Here is a 19,896-nt window from a genome sequence, read left to right on the forward strand (position 1 = left end):
TACCCTGTGGTCAAGCTAAGCCTCATACATCATTTTCAGTCTTAGAAGCATCAGAAACCTTTTTAAAGCCTTCAAACCACCCATGAAAGAAAATCTTGGGTCATTTTCTCATTAGGTATCAGTGCTTACTGTCATCCTCCAGCCTGGAGTCCATGATCCAGCATTATTATCACTTCCATACAAATACCCACAGCATGTCTCTCTCCCCAAAACCAACTATCCACCTCTGTCTGCGGGTCCCAGAGCAACATAATGTTCCCAAATAAATATCTTGCAACAGAACATTGACCTCATTTTCAATAAATAATTGCTAAACCTCAATAGGTGACATTTTCAGGTGATTTTCTCTCATTGCATGAAGTGGCTACAGGCACAACCCACATAATGCCTTCCTGGTTAATGCCATCTGGTTTCTATCATCCAAACTTCACAGAATATAAACATTTCTCAACAGTCTATTCTACTGGCTAAGTGTCATTGGTTTAGAAGATATACTGTTCCCACTACTCTACAGTGCCTTTTTTAAAAAATAAAAATCAAACTATGAATCCTTATATTTTTGGAACCTCTTCTCCATTCCATTTATGTATGTGTCTCCTATTGCACAAATAGCACATTATCTTAAAGCTCTCCGATTTTTTTCTTCTTTAAAACTGCCTCAACTATTCTTGTCATTTGTATTTCTTTTCTTTTTTTAAAGTAGGCTCCATGCCCAGCTCAAACTCATGACCCAAGATCAAGACCTGAGCTGAGATCAAGAGTTGGAAGCTTAACCAACTGAGCCCCCCAGGTGCCTGCCCTTTGTATTTCTATATTCATTTTAGAATCAGCATGCCAACTCCCACAAACAAAAGAAAAAAATCTTTTTTTAAATTTATTTTTTATTGGTGTTCAATTTGCCAACTTATAGAATAACACCGAGTGCTCATCCCATCAAGTGCCCCCTCAGTACCCGTCACCCAGTCATCCTCACCCTCCACCCACTTCCTTTTCCACCACCATTAGTTTGTTTCCCAGTGTTAGGAGTCTCTCATGTTCTGTCTCTCTTTCTGATATTTCCCACTCATTTTTTCTCCTTTCCCCTTGATTCCCTTTCACTATTTTTTATATTCCCCAAATGAATGAGACCATATAATGTTTGTCCTTCTCTGATTGACTTACTTCACTCAGCATAATACCCTCCAGTTCCATCCACATTGAAGCAAATGGTGGGTATTTGTCATTTCTAATGGCTGAGGAATATTCCATTGTATACATAGACCACATCTTCTTTATCCATTCATCTTTCGATGGACACCGAGGCTCCTTCCACAGTTTTGCTATTGTGGACATTGCTACTATAAACATAGGGGTGCAGGTGTCCCGGCGTTTCACTGCATCTGTATCTTTGTGGTAAATCCCCAGCAGTGCAATTGCTGGGTCGTAGGGCAGATCTATTTTTAACTCTTTGAGGAACCTCCACACAGTTTTCCAGAGTGGCTGCACCATTTCACATTCCCACCAACAGTGCTTTATTTATACAATAAAGTATAAATTTGAGCTCCTAGAAGATAACACAGGAAAAATCTAGATGATCTTGGGTTTAGTAATGATGTGACACCAAACACAGAATTCATGAAAGAAATAATTGATAGACTGAATTTATTAACATCTAAAACTTCTGCCCTGTGAACTACACTGTCAAGAGAGTGAGATGACAAGTCACAGACTTAGGAGAAAATATTTTCAAAAGACATATCCAATAAAGCATTAGTATCCAAAATATCCAAAAGACTCCTTAAACTCAACAATATGAAAATGAACAACCTGATTTAAAAAATGGGCAAAAAAATTTGGACACCTGACCAAGGAAGATATACAGATAGCAAATAAGCATTTGGTAAGGTACTGAACATCACATGTCATTAGGGATTGCAGATTATAAGACACACTATATACCTATTTAGAATAACCCAAATCCAAAGCTGATCAACTATATGCTGGTGATGATATGGAGCAACAGAAACTCTCAATTTATTGCTGGTGGGAATGTGAAATGGTGTAGCCACTTTGGAAGGCAGTTTTTCAGTTTCTTACAAAACTAAATGTACTCTCACCATATAATCCAGCAACCAAGCTTCCTGATATCTACCCAGAATAAATTGAAAACTTATGTTCACACAAAAAACTCTACACAGAGTATAAATCATAAAATTGCCAAAATTCAGAAGCAATGAAGATGTCCTTCAGTAGGTGACTGGATAAACAAACTGATACATCCGGACAATGAAATATTATTCAGTTCCATGAAGGAATGAGGTCCCAAGCTATGAAAAGGCCTGGAGGAAACTTAAATGCATATTATTAAGTGGAAATCCATAAAGGGTATATATGGTATGATCCCATCTCTATGACATTCTGGGAAAAGGTAAAACTGTGGAGGCAGTAAAAAGATCAGTGGTTGCCTGAGGTTTGAGAAGAAGGAAGAGAATGAGCAGAACACAGAGGATTCTGGGAATAAACTGTCCCATATGATACTATAATGATGGATACAGACCATTATATATTTGTACAAATCCATCACACAACACTGAGAGTGAACCCTAATGCAAATTATGGACTTTAGGTCATGAGATGTCAATGTAGATTCATCAATTGCAACAAACATACCAGTTTGGTGCAGGATACTGTGGCAGACTCTGCATGAGTGGAGGCAGGAGTAGATAGATGGGAAATCTCTATACTTTTCTCTTAATTTCTCTGAAAGCCTAAAACTGCTTTAAAACATAAAGTCTAGGGCAGCCCTGGTGGCACAGCGGTTTAGTGCTGCCTGCAGGCCGGGGTGTGATCCTGGAGACTCGGAATTGAGTCCCACATCGGGCTCCCTGCATGGGGCCTGCTTCTCCCTCTGCCTGTGTCTCTGCCTCTCTCTCTCACTCTGTGTCTCTCATGAATAAATAAAAAATAAAATCTTTAAAAAATAAATAAATAAAACATAAAGTCTATTAAAACAAGACCTAGAGTACAAGGATAAATGTCAATTAAGAAATTTGAGATTACTAGAGGGTGTTATGATGGATATAGAATTTGAAATTAAATTTTTGTTTGTTTGCTTCTCTTTATCTGTGCTTAGAATAATGGAAAGAACATGAACTTAGTATCAGACACATTCATTTGAATCCCTGTTCTGTTATTTACAAATTCTATGACCTTGTGTAAAATAGCTCAAGTCTCTGTCTCAGTAATCCCATTTATAAAACATGCACTGTATACATCCCAATACTGGTTTCATTGTGTTATTAGTAAGATTAAATGACCTTTGTGATAAATATGTCTCATGGTACTTAAGTTTTCAGTAAATGGTGGCTAGTAGTGACAGCAGTTGTAACAGTAACCTTTGTAGTGGTTATGAACAAATGTACTACTGTGTGGTTTGATGTGCCATTTATGGATAATAGATTATGTTTGTAAAGTATCTTATAGGTTAACAAGTGTTTTGGACATCTTTTTTTTTGATATTCATAACAAGTCTGTAGTTAGGTAGGGAGATACCACTGTCTTTTATGACAGGGACAAGAAAACTGTTTTCTTATGCAATTGGCTTGCTGAGGATTATAGAGCTAGTATGTTTTTATTCTAGAGAGAAAGAAAAAGGAAAATACTGACATAAATGTATATAAGAATTCAAATATAGGGGCAGCCCGGGTGGCTCAGCAGTTTAGCGCCTGCCTTCAGCCCAGGGCCTGATCCTGGAGTCCTGGGATCGAGTCTCACATTGGGCTCCCTGCGTGGAGCCTGCTTGTCCCTCTGCCTGTGTCTCTGCCTCTCTCTCTCTCTCTGGGTCTCTCATGAATAAATAAATAAAATCTTTAAAAAAATAAAAATTAAAAAAATCAAAGATAAAGTACAAAAAAACAAAACAAAAACAAAAACAAAAAACAGTGGACAGCAGAACTTAGGAAAGGAACTGAAAATTACCATCAACATTTTACCAGATTGGAGAACCATCCATGCTGGACGCAGTAAACAGAATAGATCGAGTCAGGGATGTGGGGAATGTGCTTGGGAAGGTCACAAATGAAGAACCAAAAGATAAAGATGATTCCAAAGATGAAAACAGGTATGTGAGATGGAGTAAAATTCAATGTTAATAATCCTTTTTAATAAGAGAAAAAAATACACATTTAATAAAACATCCAAGGATCCATTGTCCTAAAAGGTGTATTGTTTCAAAAGAAGAAAAATAATGTAGAACAATGGACATAGAGATGTAGCCTAATGAATTTAGTAAACTTCAAAGGAAGGAGAAATCCTATAGAAATCCAGGGAGAAGGAGCAAGGGAGAAGATATGAGTTGAGTCTAGTTTACTTTAGTCATTTAATTTTAAAAATGGAATGGATAAATGTCCAGAGGAGTACAAAGGAAACCTAAGCATTGTATTCCATACTAACTTGTCCTTTGAGTAAAAAAAGAAAGGCATTCCTAAACATGCAAGTAACTGAGAAGTGTAATGTTCATAAACCCTTTGGAAATAATTACTTCATGATGGAAACCAGCAGCCAACTAAATGAAATTATTTTAGATAAAGGATTCAGGGATGGGGAAGCAGCAGTATGAAAAATCTGGAGGTAAACAATGAATTCATTTAAATACATAAGGAAGTTTAAAAAAAAGCTATGGGGGTTTTGGTAACAGAAGGGGATGTAACTGATATAAACCTTGACCATGTAAAGTGATAATAACATAACCAGAAAATCTGCAGGAAGACAAAGAAGAGGGGGAAGTTGAAATATAAGAGGGTGTGCTTATTTCCTGTCTTTCATAGTTGGAAGTCAAAAGACCCTGCACAGAGTTGATAAGTCAATAAATAGAGGTTGCAGCATATAATTTAAAGTTATAAAGAACGTGAAAAAGATACTGACAAGTCTTTGAAATGATCAGAATGGAGCAAGAAATTAACATGAAGAAAATACAGACCGTGAGGAAAAGATAGCAAATGAGAGAAGTACAGCAACAGCAACATAAGATAAAAAGTGGAAACTCAACATGTTTCTTATAAAACACTGTAAATGGAATAAATCCACTTCATAAAACCAAATGTCTCAGGTTACAGGAGGGGCAGATTAAAATAAAATAACTCCACAAATTCAAATATAAATCAAGAGGCACAGTCACTCTAGGCAGATGAATACGTGCATGTAGAAAACAGACAACAAAGACTGACACCCAAACCAAAATAAGCAATGGTGACAAAAACCGGGAGTGGTAACTACATTAGAGAAGAGTGAATTTAAAACAAACAAACAAAAAAGCACTACATAAAACCAAAATAAATAGTTTGTATTCGTAAAGGGTATACCCTACCTTGAGAATAAAACTTATTAAAAAAAAAAAAAAACTTATTAATCTCTTCATACTAACAAACACGGCATCAAAGTATTTAAGGCTAAAATGACAGTAAATAAATGAGAACTTGACAGATGTTCTAGTAGTAAGAATCTCTAATGCACTGCTCTTATTCCATGACAGGTGATGTAAATAAAAAAATAACTAAAATTACATTGGGTTTTTACAATATAAATAATGAGGGTGTTCACATGTATACTTACAGAAGCATATAGTCATTCAAATCCATGAAGTATTTTTAAAAATTGGTTGTACACTTTCCCTAAAATTTACTGTGTGGAAAAAATCAGCAATTTCTAGAAGCTTCTACCCCATAATTTTGGCAAGTTTCCCCGAAACCATAGAGTTTCATCAACTAGAGTCTGAAAACCTTTGGATCAAGAAATGAGAGCTGTATTATTATATTGGCAGCACCAACAAGTTTCCTTTCAATATCAAACTACCTTTCCCATTGTTATTTCAGAGAAAACATTGTTCTGATTACAGTTGTCTGGGCAGCTGTAGTTATAACCAATTTTACCATTTTCTAGCAAAGGAACTAAGGAAAACCTGGAATCATAAATCAGCTCTCAGAGATTATTTCAGTAATAATACTTTCAGTTATAATGCGCTTGGGCTTGTAAGGGACAGCTGGCACACTCAGCCAGCTTCTTGGATCTTCTCCTGTAACAAACTCCTAACTCACAAAGACTTGCTTTAGAGGATGAGGATGTATTCCTATTGGTTGGTAACAGAACTAGGAATTGAACCCATATCTCCTGAATCCCAGCTCTTCGTTTCTTTAAGCCACAAGGCTTTTTCTCAGTGCACACAGGACTGTGGCTACAGAGTAGCTCTTCCTTAATGCTACAAGAGATGCTGTATTTAACTGGTTTTCTGACCAGGGCTCCAGTGGCTTTAGCAATTTTCCCAAATCTTCATACTCAGCCCTCTGAGTGTTCACCGTGTAAAATGTGTTTGTTTGATTGGTTCTATTCTGTGTTACACAGCTATCTTGCCCATACACGATTATTGCTGCAAAGGAGAGCTACCAAAATACGAAACCAAACAAAACACCTTTTCCCTTACAGAAAGCCCCTGCTCAGCTTTTTGCCCACACTGGACCCAACTGTCCCAGCTCTGTGCTGACATCTCCTGGGTGCTAATCTAATGGCTCTGGCCCCACCACCCCGCAAGTATAGTACTACAAATGCGTTTCTTCTAGCCCATCATGAATGTGGTTGCACGCATTTTGAGGACTGCTGCTTTTGCCAGTCCTCTCTCTGCGTGCTCCAATCAGCTGAATGCTTGACCAGGTGCTTAATAGGCTCTGGATGTTTCCCTTTCCAATCACAGGTCATTTTCAATAATAGACTGAAACATTTTTACTTAAAGAATATTCAAAGATATCTTGTGATTTGAAAATGAAATATTGCTTTGTAGACGGTCTTTCTAGATATCTACCCAGCTTTTTGGCTTCAGCTGAAGGCATAAAGCTTTGCTAAGCCACTGGGAAGCTAGTCCTACCAAAGAGACGGGGTGGATAGTAACAGCTGTTTCTAGAAGAGGCATACCCATTTTGACATGGGCAGTATCTTTATTTTTACCGTTAAGACTGTCTCTAAGCTGAGATACCACACTTGAGCCCTCCTGGACAAGTATGGAAAACTTCATTAATATTTATAATGCTAAAAATCTGGCTGTTTGAAAACCAGATGAGGAAAACTTCACAGAATGGTGAATTTATTAGTGCAATGTGCTATCAATCACTTCTCATCTTTCCCTTTGGTGTCCCTTTTAAAATAAAAACAAGTAAAGCTAGACTAATTAAGCTTTGTATTTTAGAAGAAATCTATGTTGTGATAATAATTCCCCTCTGGCCCATGAGGCAACTTTTAAAAGTCTGAGAGAGTTGGTGATTAGCATCTGAGCTACTTAATAGAATTGGCAGGAAATGACTACATAATACAGTGTCATTCTTTCAGGTATTTCTTAAACAATTATTGAAAAGTTTTTGTTCCAATGTATTATGCAAAATGCAGTAGGGCGTGTGTGACGAAGTTTACAGCACTCTCCTTAGCTGGACTGCCAGCTCACTGAGGCCAAGATAGGATGCATGTGTAAGTCATTTTATTTTTATTTATTTTTTCTTAGAGAGAACAAGTGGGTAACAGGGGCAGAAGGAGAGAGAGAGAGAGAGAGAGAGAGAGAGAGAGAATATCTTAAGCAGGTTCCATGCCCAGAATGGAATCCAGCTTGGGACTTGATCTCATGACCCTGAGATCATGACTTAAGCCAAAACCAAGAGTCGGACACTTAACCAGTTGAGCCACCCTGGCACCCCATGCATAAGTCATTTTAATACAAGATAGAAAATATTAAGTATAATGAGAGATAGAGGTGAAGGGCTTTGAGAGGCCAGGGACAGCAGAGATGACTTCTGGCTGGGGAATCTGGGAAGAGACAGTGTTTGAGGTGAACATGGAGAAATAGCTGGGATTTTGACATGCAGAAATGGACAGTGATACACTTATGCAAAAGCAGCATTGTGATCAAAGTTATATCAACCTCTAATTGAATTATGTTTCTTAGGATCTTGCTAGAGAACAAGGTCCATTTCCAATTAGACAGCCCATTTCTAGCCAATAATAACTCTGCTTTCTGCTTTTGGGGTCTCCATTGTTCTACAATAACAAACCCCAGGCCAGCTGACAGCAACAACCTCTTCAAAGCTCCTAGAGCCTGTGGACCCCTGAGCATGTGGTAGAGTGACTCAGGGCATTGCGACCCATCTGTCCTTCAGAGTCCCTGGCTGGAACATTTCTCCCCCCAGCCATCTGCTCCTGCCAGCTGTCCGTCACCTTGCAAAAGACCTTTCTCTGTTAAATGTGTGTAACACAGGTATTGCTAGGTTTTGGGTTCTGAGTTTTTTTTTTTTTTTTTTTAAAGTATCATCAGATACCCTACTACAATAAAGAAATCAGACTTTGTGGTGATTCCACTATCTGCGATGATTCTAGCAAAGTCAGTTTGCATCTCCAGGTTTCAGTTTCTCTCCTTGGACAATGAGAATGTTAACATTAGTTTGTTTCTGCCATCCAAAGCAGTTGAGAGATAAAATAAGTTGCAAGGTACTGCTTTGACCCTGGCTTTTTACATGTAAACAGATATACCTCATTTTCTGGACTAGATTTAGTTCTATAAATTTAGCTATAGAATATTGTTAGCAAATTAAAAGGTATTTTTCATTCGATTTTCATTATAAAAGCAAAATATGTTCGTGGAAGGAAAAATTCAAGGCACAAAATCATAAGTGATAACTAATGCACTTTCAGAGTCTCCCATAATTCAGACTATCTTTTTTGATAATCCACCGGTATTGGTGTTTAAGCCACCCACTAAAATAATGTACCTGAAACCAGGTTTCCCTGGAATTAATTCCAAGTGAGAATAAGGTAAGTGGTATGTGTTGCAGGCCATTTAAAATAATGCATTTCTTCTCTAATATGTGTCTGGGGTTCTTTATCTGCTCTGAGCATTTATCAAAATTCCTCAGCAGTTTTCTACATAACTGATGGGCTTGTAATCATGAATAAGCTTCTCTGAGAGTAATTTGGCAATATATATCAATGGCCTTAGCACATGCCTACCCTTTGACCCAGAAATTCCATGCCTGGGAATTTATCTTAAGGCAATAATCAGAGATGTACTCAAGGATTTATGTATAATGATATTTTTTCATGGCATTTAAAAAAATAATAGCAAACAGTAGAAATAACCCAAATGTCAAACAATAGGGGGTTGGTTAAATAAATTATGGTACATCTATATCCAGAGTACTGTGCAATCATTAAAAATAATGATCTCAAGGAATTTTTTAAAGCTATCGGAAAATGCTTATGATGTTACTAAGAGAAAAAAACAGTCAATAGAGTAGATTCCAGTGTATTTTTTAAAAAAGCATCTATATCTCTGCATAGCAAAAAGATTATGGATATATAGCAAAATGTTAAGTAGTGATAATGGGTGGAATAAATGATTTTTTTCTCAATTTTTAGACTTCATAAATATGAAATATTTCAAATATGGATTTCAAATATATGAAATACATATTATCTTTAAAAAATTATATATATTAAATATATAAAATTATGTTGGTCATAGCCTGTTTGGTTTCCTATCACCAACTACCACAGACTGGGTAGCTAACTAACAAAAGAAATTTATTTCTCATAGTTCTGGAGCCTGAGAAGTCCAAGTTCAAAGTGCCAGCCTGGCTGCATTCTGGTGAGAGTTTTCTTCCCAGGTCATAGCTGACGCCCTCTTGCTGTGTTCTCACATGGCAAAAGGGAGAAAGACCTCTCTGGGGTCTCTAAGGGTGATAATCCATTCATGAGGGCTCCATCTGCATGACCTAATCATCTCCTAAAGCCCATTTCCTAATGCAATCATTTTGAGGTGTGAATTTGGGGGAACATATTCAGACCAGAGCATTATATATGTCATATAATGTATAACTTACATTAAACGTCTCCTACACTTCCCTGCCTAATTCAGCTGGTTCCCTGAGACTTTTAGCTGTTTTCTGTTTGTTTCGTCCTGGGATTTCTTGTGAACTCCTTCAGCGTGACTTTGGGATAGCTGTCTAGTGTTCCACCATTAATTCAGAAACTTGATTTCATCAGCATATTGAGAAGGAGACAGGACTCTGGGAGATGGGCTGTCACTAATCAAACTAAAAAAAAAGAGACTGGCTTCAATGAAAACAAAGACAACAATTAATTTGGAAAATGGACAATACATTTTCAGTGATCAGGATCCCTGTGATTCATTGACCCATGAGCCGGAAGAGTTCTTACTCCAGAATGGTTGGAGTAACTTTCCAGGGTCACATGATTAGGACTGGCAAAATGATACCAGACTCAGGTTTTTGGACTCCCTTTTCCTTTTAGCTATTTTTTTTTTCTTATGAGAGAGAGAGAGAGAGAGAATTTGGGGGTGGGGCAGAGGGAGAGAGAGAATCTTAAGAGGGCTCCATGCTCCATGCTCAGTGTGGAGCCGACTCAGCGCTCCATCTCATGACCCCAAGGTCATGACCTGAGCTGAAACCAAGAGTCAGGTGCTTAACCGACTGAGCCACTGAGATGCCCCTCATTTCAGCTATTTTAAATTGAGCTCTGAAGTTTTCTCTTTAGGACATTCCCTATTTGCTGTCAAGATGCCAGGCAATTTAAGTTAACACACTAACTTTTTATTTTTTTAGGACTTTTTTAAAAGAGTAGTTTTAGGTTTACAGCAAAATTGAGAAGGTACAGAGATTTTTCCATATAACTTCTTGCCCTCACACAAGCACAGCCTCCCCCATTATCAATATCTCAGACCAGAATGGTACAGTTGTTATAGTTGATGAACCCGCACTGGCACATTTTAACCATCCAGAGTCCATAGTTTACCTTAGGGCTTATTCTCTGTGTTGTACATTTCATGAGTTTGGACAAATGAATAATGATATGCATCCATCATTATAGTATTGTACAGAGAGTTTTAATGCCCTAAAAATCCTCTGTGCTCTGCCTATGCATCCATTCCCTCGTCCTCAACACTGACATCCACTGATATTACTGTCTGCAATTTTGCCATTTTTAGAATGCCACATAGTTGGAATCGTAAAGTATGGATTTGTCCAGATTGGCTTCTTTCACTTAGTGATATGCATTTAAATTTCTTCCATTTTCATGGCTTTTTAAAACTCATTTATTTTTAGTGCTGAATAATATTCCATTGTCTGGATGTACCAGCAGTTTTAAATTTACTCACTTACTAAGGGACCTCTTGGTTGCTTCCAAGTTTTGTCAAACTACCTCCTGATAACTAATTTAGTTTGACAAAGCCAGGTGAAACATTTTCTGCAGATGATACAGACTGACTGTGATGGGTGAGGGCTCTAACTCTTGCTTGATAAAATATCTTTTGGGTGGACTGAAATATTTACATATGTCAAATATATGAGTCTTTGCAGTCCATGGAGAGAACTGGAAAAAGCACCGATGAATTCTGTTTCCTTTCCTTTATTTAAGGCTTTTTAAGTTACCACAGATTTCTACCATTCCAACTCCATCTGGTTGCAGTTTTCTAAGAGGATAGCTGGTCTGACTTTTATATGGTAGCTTATCTCCAATGATACATAGGAAAGCACCACTGTTCATTATATGTGGACTCTAGTGCTTTCCAGATAGAAGGGGAGAATTATTTGTGGATCTTGTACCTCAGTTAAGAAGTAATTCTTCTTTTGTGGGGAGACCATTGTCCTTTATCCACATTCTATGTTAAATTCCTAAGCTATTATGATACTTTCAATACCATCATCTAATTGGTATTAGTACTTTAAGGGTTCACTCAAAGACATCAAATAGGTCAATATGTCTGCTTTATGCTGACTGATGTCCTCTATCTTATTATTATTATTATTATTTTTTTTTACCAGGGAACTTTCTTTTCAAATGATATCGGCTCAAGATAAGAGATCCAGGGGCACCTGGGTGGCTCAGTGGTTGGGTGTCTGCCCCTGGCTCAGGTCGTGGTCCCGGGGTCCTGGGATCAAGTCCTGCATTACATTCCTTGCAGGGAGCCTGCTTCTCCCTCTGCCCATGTCTCTGCCTTTCTCTCTGTGTCTCTCATGAATAAATGGGTAAAATCTTAAAAAAAAAAAAAGAGAGAGAGAGAGAGAGAGAGAGAGAAAGAGATCCAGTCATCTAATTTTTCCTTCCTTTCTTCTTTTTTTCTTTTTTTGTATCATATGTTCCCTTTGAACTGTATCTTTCTGTATTTGGATTCTATCATAACTGCAACTGATTTTTATATAGGAAAAGTGACAAGAGGATGACATAAATGTTGTAAAATAAGAAATTAAGTAAACCTCTTATGACTTTTCTTCTTCTCCTTTTCTTTTTTTAAGATTTTATTTATTTATTCATGAGAGAGACACAGAGAGAGGCAGAGACACAGGCAGAGGGAGAAGCAGGCTCCATGAGGGAGCCTGATGTGGGACTTGATCCCGGGTCTCCAAGATCAGGCCCTGGGCCGAAGGTGGGGCTAAACCACTGAGCCACCCGGGTGTCCCGACTTTTCTTCTTTACAATCATTTCACCTCTAGGTCTGGGATACAGAGGGTGTTGGTGGGGGGAGGAGAGAACGGTATATGGGGAATTCGGCAAAGATAATATCGATGCAACCACAATATATCCTCCCATTAGATTCTGAACACCACCTGAAGATAATTTGGAAGGTGTAGCAGCAGAAAATTAAACCCTGTAAATGCTGTCTGGAAAATTAAAAGACATAATTGATTACATTAGCTTATTTAAGTGCTTCTAATTGTCAGAGATAAGGTTTGTGTTTGGTATAGCTTTTCAACTTGCCAGGCAAAGTTTACACTGTCAACAAGCAAGTGATAGAAGTTGCCAAATGGCTCTTTTAAAAGTTTCAACTCTCAGGTGCTTAATTTTATTTGATGCTTCAGTTTTGGTATCAGTCTCTTCCCTAGTCTACAGTAGACAGGGACATAATACAATTGTGATGTTGGCCTTAGAAGGGGTTCCCAATGCCCGTCTATTCTTCCATACTGCAGTCAGCTCTTTGAAACCCATATCCTGGCAAAGAGATTTGATTGCTTTTTGAGTCACTGATTGTGACAGTCACATCTCATCCTGGAAGATTCCTGGAACTGCTTTTTTGGTCAGCACTTGACAGCATTTTCTCTCTTCTGAGCCAGGGTGGTGGTTGCTCTGAGTCACAGAGAAGTCACTGGGCTTGAATCAACACTTAAGTGTTCTGGGCCTGGAGGGCCCTAGTGCCATGCTGGCCAGGCATCTTTGGCAGGACATTATTCTCTCGTACCATTGGGCTAGGCATTGGGAAAGCACTCCAATTATTCCTGTTTATTCCCATAAAATTCTTAATTAGACACACCGATTACCTGGAGCTATTAGAGATGGGTAAACAAAGAGTTCACAGATGCCTTCCACCTCATTGAAATTGCATCTGTTTTCTGAAGATTGAGTCTCTCTATTAATGAATCAATACATATTTATTGTGCACTTTTTAATGCACACAGCACCATTCTAGATGCTCTAGGGATAAAGAAGAGAGTGGAAAGTCAAAGTTTTAGTCCTCAAGGAGTTTACAATATGTTGAGGAGACAGTACATGTTTACCTTAAAATAGCAACAACACAAGTCAGTTATTTGTGTCAACAGACAAGCCAACAGACAAGGACTTGCTCTAAATCCTGCTAAGTTGTAAGTACTGAGAAGGTAAGGAATCAGAATTCCTAAAGGCCAGCATGGGTTTGCTCCCTTGTGTTTAATCAGCATCGATGCCAAGAGATGACTTGGAACATAAGGTTATTGTGCTTAGCGGTTAAAAACAACAACAACAACAACAAAAAACACTTTAAAGTTCAATGAATAATGTCCTCACTGTTGTCTTTTTCCACCTGGGCAGGGGAAACAGTAAATGGTCACTGGCACGCTATTTCCTGGCTTGCCAGCTCCGTTTGGAAATATCACTTACTGAAAAAACTGAACAGAGACAGAGCCAAGAAAATTCTGATGTCTTCTACATGCTCTCATATTTGTATGCTGAGCCCGCTACCGGATTTCCCCAATTCAGATGAAACCGTGAATGTGAAAGAGTTTTTAAAAGCATAAATAATTGTTATAGCTAGCATTTATGAGCACTGTGTACCAGGCACTTGGCTAAGCATTTTGTATACATGATTTATTTTAATCTTTAGGACAACTTTATGAAGTCGACTGTTATTTTTGGTCTCACTATTTTAAAGTGGAATACAGAGTGTTAAGAGGTGAAGGTACTTGTCTAGTATCGCACAGCTAATGAATCCTGGCAGAACGAGAATTTGAGCCTAGGCCTGAGAGCCACTGGCACTCAAGTTTTCCACCACTACCTCCAATAAAGCAATTTATTACTATAAAGGATGGTGAAGTTTTACATCGGTAATGGCCTGGACAGCTCATTTCCCACGGGCAGAAAGAGGCCCTCCGGCGCCACCTATTGGGAATTCCCGGGATCCCATTGGTCCCGTTGGTATCTGCAAAATGAATGGGACCCAGGCAACAGTTCCCTGCTTCAGCCATGGAGTCTAGGTCTGCCTTCCTATGGACACAGGGTCCTGCCCTGAGACAAACAACCGTTTGCCACATTAGGTCAAACCTTTAACTTCGGGTCAAACCAGTGGCTGGCACTTATGACTCCCTTGACCATAGTTGCCTGAGGCCCATGGAAGCCTTCCTTTGATGCTCTACCTTCCTGAAGTCCTCATGGCTCCCTAACTGTACTTGAGGGTGGTGGATTTCCAGACCCCTTCTCTCTCAGTAGCACATCACTGTGTTGTTTCACTTGGGTGCTGGTGTCAGCCTTCAGCCAGATCCATTCCAGCTCTGCCGCTTGCCGCTAGTGTGGCCCTGGGGTGGGAGTGAGGGGGAGTTGACATTTCTAAATTTCAATTTTCTCTGCGTAAAATGGTTTAGTAAGATTTATACATTTGGGTGAAGGTGGGGCTTAAATAATCCTTGTAAGATACTTAGCACATCACCAGGCACAAAGAAAACAGTCCAGGAATGGTGGGTATTAAATGATGACTGTCTTTTTATGGAGCTTTTTCCTTCTCTGAATAACTGGACTAGCAGTCTTCACTACCAGTATCCTGGGGCATGGTCTGGCTTAGCTCTTAGACAATCAATGTCCTCGAGGTGAGGAGAAGTGAGTGGCTGACGTCTCGGATGTCCACCTCATTTGGACCTGCTCCAGGGGCCTCCGAGGTTCCCCAGAAGGTGATGCTTCCCCAGTGGGGTTGATAGTTTGGAACCACAGAAGCCCCAGGTGGCTGCTCATGGGAACAACTGCAGTTGGGGCAGCCTCGTAATTCCGTCTTCATGTTTCTACCCCTTAGCTGAAGCCTTACTTCAGTTACCCTCATCTAAAAATCTCAAGGGCTGTATTCCTTGCCTTGGCTTCCAACCACCTGCGGGTCTGAACCTGCTACACTTTCCCTTTTACTTTAGGGTTTCACTCTGCAGCCAGAAACACTGAGCTCCATGAGCTCCACTTCTTGTTGTGATCAAGACACAACACTTGCCAGGATTTACTCTTGGTGCCCCGCTTCCTTTAACCTATCTTTCTCGAAGCGCCTTCCTTATTGCTCGTATCTTTTGATTCCTGGCTCATGCATGTTGCTTCTGACTGAGCCCTTATGTGACAGTGTGGCAGCCACCACGCGTAGCCCGGGTGGAGGCGGGAGGGAAGCCATTCCTTCTGCGGTGACCTGAGCAAGGCCATCTTCCTCAGCCACATGTGGAGAATTGTTCTCATTATGACTATTTTAACGTAATAAATCTTTGTGCCTCACTGGTGATATAGAGTAAAGCCTCATTAATTAAGGCCCTACCGATTCGGAATTTCAGATAATTTGTTCACAGGCCAGGCTGAAATTTACATTTGTCCTATCTATGAAAAAAAAGGTTCATTAAGTAAATCAATAAAGTAAGGAAGATTGCAGGAAGCCTGTTTAATCTAATTAAGAAAACAAACTATTTTCAAGCACTTCGTAATACCTTTGACATATAAACAATGTGCTCATTACAAATGACTTTTATGTACTCATTAAAGCATATGGAGGAAGATTCCTGCTTGACAACTTCAAAACGATCAGTTCAAGTAAATGTATTTAACTGAAGGTAATGAAAGTGCTTTTAAAGATGGCCTGTGGTTTGGGCCTTTCCAGTAATGGAATGGATCTGGAAGGTGGTGGCTGAGGGGACGAGCAGATAGACTCAAGTTCTCATCTTGGGTCTGCCGGTGAACTTGGTCTTCCCTTTCTAAAGCCATGATTTCTTTTCTCATAGAGGTTTTAAGAGGATTAAATGCAATGATGTACGTAAAGTGCTTTTTGCTATCCTAGTTCTATAACAAGCAACAAAAAGTTGTTATTTTGTCTCATTTAGCCCATCCAACAGAACCTGAGAGGACTTTTATGTTTTCATTTTACACATGAAAGATTATAGGCTCTGAAATACTGAGTAATTTCTCCAGTCGTACATGGAGCAGCAGGGATGCAGACGCAGGTGGCCCCGGCCCACGCTTACCTGTCACAGGGGCTCACTGTGCCCTGTCTGGTTGCTGCCAGTGCCGTGGCCTATGCCTGGGGCACCCCATGAGGACAGGGGTGCTTTCTGATGAGTACCCGATGAGTACCCTTGGCTCCACTGCATTAGGAAACAGGCAAGGTACACAGCCGTTTGTCTCCACTTTGAGGCAGTGGAAAGAATGAAACCCTTTCTCTGCCACATTTTTATTTTATTTTTATATTTTGGAGGAGGATTAGCTTGGCAGTGAGAAGGAAAACAAGATTAAGGGTATCTGAAATGGGGCTTTTGAGAGCAGCAAAAAGATTCTGGTGTTTCCAAAAAGGGAGGCAAGAGAAAACCCACCCTGCTGGCCTGAAGGCACCGGCAGCCCTGAGCCGGGCACAGACCGCTCGGAGGAGATCGAGGGCCCCCGCTTTTATACTTGAGACTGGAGCTCCTAAAATAATGGGTATCTATTGTTGACAAGAGGGAAGAAATATGGATTGAGCCCATAACTATGTTTAGAGCATCAGGGGATGAATTAGCCTAATTGGAATATTAGTCTCAGTTACACAGAGTAATCACTACAGGCTGTGTCTGGTTTCATTAGAAATTTAATTAAGTTTATCAATGTTTGGCCTCTCTAGCCTTCGTTTTCTGGACTCTCCCCGACAGCTCTATTGTTTAAGAGGACTTTTGTTTTATTCTGTTTCCCAGGAAGGGAGCTGGTTGGGTCGGGGCGAGCTGGGGTGGAGAGGGGGGAGGAAGGTGATGGGCAGGGCCAGCCCCTCGCACTGGGCCTGGCTGTTCCCTGAGACCCACCAGCCACCCACAGGTGGTGAGAGGTGGGACCCTGGCTCTTGCAGGTAGCACTGGGGCTTCCCACCACTGAAGACATCCAAAAAAGGGTACACTCATCTGAGTCGGGGAGTTGAGCATTTTCTGAGCCTATCTGGGAAAGCACCAAAGCCTTTCTTTAATTACTCCAAGAAGAGCACAGATGTGGCCCTCAGTGATTCTGCAGTTTAAGGGTACAGGCACATCTCTGCCTGGAAAATAGAGCATTTCATCTGATCACACCATGCCTCTGCCACTATTTATAGGAAGAATGGTGTGTGCAATGCCTACAAGGAGGAGGACAGCTTTGCACTTCTGCAAGGAGTGTGCTCCCCCCTCCCTAGTTTTCTATCTTTCTCCCCTCCATCCCCCCCACACACCCACCCCTCTCTTTTCTTCCCTCCATCCTTCACCTTAAACTCTTTCTACCCTTTTCTTCTTCTGCAAGGAGTGTGAGGTTCTAACAAATAAACTACCTTCTGCTGGTTCTTCTCTTCCTGCCCTGACCCTGGCCACTTCCAATATTCTATTTACGATTCTCTTCACATCTCTTTCCTCATTTTCATCCTTCCTCTTTCTCCTCTTCACATATGTAGAGATATATGTGTGTAAACATATGTGTATTATTTGATTTTGCCAAATCATTTTAAAGAAAGTTGAAAACACCGATATACTGCACTCAAATATTTTAGCACGTAATAAAATAAATGACTCTGAGTGTAAAGACCGTCTGTCTCCGTAGAAAGGACACTTTTGGTGGGATCTTTTTGGGACGTAGGGAAGGAAAGCCAGCACGAGGAGTTAATTGGTGAAGACATTGTGAGGCAAACTGGTCTAACAAAACTCTTCATACCTATAACTACTGCCCCCAAAAGTTGTTTCTGCCACCCCAACAAACAGAATCCAGGGCTTTTTCATTCCCTTTTGTGATACATTTATTTTCCAGGATAATCACTCCATTTTCCCTCCTTTTTCTCTTGTTCTGGCTGTAAAGAGGAATGGGCTCTACATTCAGGTTTTAAACACCACTCTAAGCTGTGCTTAACGTGGCAATGTGACATTGGATAAATTATTTAATCTCTTTGGTCTCCAGCTTCCCCGCTGAAAAAGGGAGAGTGGGGGAGATGGCAGTTAAAGATCTCCTAGGAACTTAAAAAAAAAAAATCAACTTGATTGAGTATAATTTGCATACAACAAAATGACCCAATTTTAAGCATCCAGCGCAATGAGTTTTGACAAATGTCTACATCCATGTAACCAACCACCACACAAATCAATACAGAACATTTCCATTACTCCAAAATGTTCTGTGGGGCTACTTTGCAGTTAATTCCCACACTAGTCTCGACCCTGAGCAAATCTGGATTTGTTTGCTGTTCCTATAAATTAGTCTTTTTTAGAATTTTGTACAGTATATACTTTTTTGTGTGTCAGTTTCTTTTGTTCAGCATAATGTTTTTGAAATTTTGCATGTTGTTGTATATAACGATCACTATTCCTTTCTATTTTTAGTGTTTCATTAGTATATAGACAATAAAAGTAGAATATAAGTCGTATAATGTACATAATATAAATATCATGAATCACTGTATTTTGAATATTCCACGGAGTTTATAAGGAATTTCTGCTGATAATGGCTTTGGTGCTATTGCTGTCAGACATTTTTTGTCTACATATATTAAGTACCCCATTTTCTTTGACTTGCATTTTTTCAACAGGAACTCAGTGGTATTTCTTATTTTGGCTCTTCTCTATTTTTCTTCCTTTATGATTTTTTTTTTACTACTTTTTTGTCACTAGATTTTTTTTTAAAGATTTTATTTATTCATGAGAGACACACAGAGAGAGGCAGAGACACAGGCAGAAGGAGAAGCAGGCTCCCTGCAGGGATTCTGACATGGGACTCGACCCTGGTCTCCAGAATTACACCCTGGGCTAAAGGCGGCACTAAACTGCTGAGCCACTGGGGCTGCCTAAGATTTTGATGTCTCTTGGTATATGTTGGTTTCTTTGTGTTTATCTTGCTTGGAGTTTATTGAACTTCATCAAAAGTTTTCATCAAATATCACTTTCTCAAATTCGGAAACCATATGGACCTTTTAAAAATTGTTTCTATGTCTTTATTTATTTCTGTCCCTGCCCCCTCTTTTCTCTTTCTATTTCATAGAAATTACAATTACATAAATGTGATGCACTTAATATAGCCATATAGTTCGCTCTTGTGTGTATGTGTTTCATTTGTTCTTTTTGTCTTTTGCCAATTTGATAGTTTTTATTACTATGTCTTTAGATTTACTGGTTGTTTCTTCTGCAGTGTCTAACCTGCTTTTAATCTCATTCAAATGAATTTTTCATTTCATTGTATTTTTTAGCTATAGAAGTTCCATTTTAAAAATGTAATTTTTTTCTCCTTATGTTCATGATGTTTTTCTCTCTGTCTTTAATCATATTTCTAATAATGATTTTAAAGTTCTTGTCTGCTTATTCCATTATCATGGCCATTGCTGAGGCTGTTTCTATTGGTCAGTTTTTCTTCTAGTTATGGGTCAAA

Source organism: Canis aureus, chromosome 15, assembly GCF_053574225.1.
Source record: "Canis aureus isolate CA01 chromosome 15, VMU_Caureus_v.1.0, whole genome shotgun sequence".
NCBI classification, from domain to species: Eukaryota; Metazoa; Chordata; class Mammalia; order Carnivora; family Canidae; genus Canis; species Canis aureus.